Source organism: Octopus bimaculoides, chromosome 5 (assembly GCF_001194135.2).
Source record: "Octopus bimaculoides isolate UCB-OBI-ISO-001 chromosome 5, ASM119413v2, whole genome shotgun sequence".
Classification (NCBI taxonomy): domain Eukaryota; kingdom Metazoa; phylum Mollusca; class Cephalopoda; order Octopoda; family Octopodidae; genus Octopus; species Octopus bimaculoides.
This window is the reverse complement of record NC_068985.1, coordinates 50210090-50211320: the sequence shown is the minus strand read 5'-3', so window position 1 is coordinate 50211320 and position 1231 is coordinate 50210090. Positions and strand designations below refer to the sequence as shown.

At 36.1% G+C, this 1231-nt stretch overlaps 1 long non-coding RNA gene across 1 annotated transcript in view; it reads left to right on the top strand.

The window, feature by feature from the left end:
* Positions 1–498: 498 nt before the first annotated feature.
* The window catches only part of LOC128247925 (uncharacterized), a 15907-nt gene continuing 15174 nt past the window's right edge, over positions 499–1231 (top strand). The window contains exon 1 of the long non-coding RNA XR_008264268.1: positions 499–686. This is a non-coding gene — a long non-coding RNA (uncharacterized LOC128247925). The remainder of the gene's footprint in view (positions 687–1231) is intronic.

The following is a 1231-nucleotide window of genomic DNA, read 5'->3' as shown; positions in this document are numbered from 1 at the left end:
ATAAGAATGCGCCACGAATAACATTATGCATCAGCAACATAATAAATTAACTGCAGTGAAACTCGAAACTGAGTAGCAGGTTTCATCTGGCTGCAGTTTATCACTTGTTATGTTTCTCTCTCCCTTCTTCTCTCTCTCTCTTTTTCTCCTCCCCTCTCTCTCACTCACTCCTATCTCACCCCTCTTTTTCTCTCTCTCTCCCCTTCTCTCTCTATCTGTTTATCTCTTTTATCTGTTTATCTTTTTTATCTGTTTATCGCTCTCTCTCTCTAGCTATCACACGCTCTGTTCTTCTCTCTCTCTCTCTCTCTCTCTCTCTCTCTCTCTCTCTCTCCGTCCCTCTTGCTGAACATTGCTTAACATCCACTTTTAGATATTTAGTCACAAGGTATATTTTGCAAGAGAAATGGTCGTAGCCATTCGGCCCCTCTGAATTCTCATCCTATCGCTTAAAATAAAAGGAAGAACATACTGGATAATATAGTTCGGTGTACACTATGTACATATAAAAAGACGGAATTCTCGCGGTTGGGCTGTCTTTCATATATCTGTTCATTTAAGGTCGATCTGGAACTTACACAACAACAAGAAGAACTAGTATGTGTATGATCAACTCTTTACTCATTAGTTGGCATTGCTTCACCTTTGATCAGGAAGGAATTTGTCAGAAAAGCAGAAATACAAAGGTAGATGATTGATAATGACATCCTTTTTATGGATATCAACAAATACCTTCAATTCTATATTTAAGACATGAGGAATTGTGTACATTATTTCCATTTGACGGATATTTGTCCTCATCTTGTTTGTTGTCAACGCAACGTCTCGGCTGATATAGCCTCCAGCTTCATCAGGTAACTTGGGGAAATTTCGAACCTGGGTTCTCAATCCTAAGGTATTTTTCGATGTTGTTGTTATTATTATTATTATTATTATTATTATTATTATTATTATTATTATTATTATTATTATTATTATTATTATTATTCAGTAGTTTTATTTTTATAACGTGCTTTCACTTCACTACCGAGCGCAGCTCTGTTCGCCTTGGGTATGTGCTGTTGTTTGCTGTGATGTTCTTATGGTTACTGTAATGAAAGTGTTTTGCGTAGAATGTGTGCAGTGCCCAGTAGTGCAATTTTCTGTATGTTATATATACTTGTAAGTCCTGGTGTTTTTGTTATGTATTTGTCTGAATATTTTTTATCATACCTAATGCGCCTACTATGAT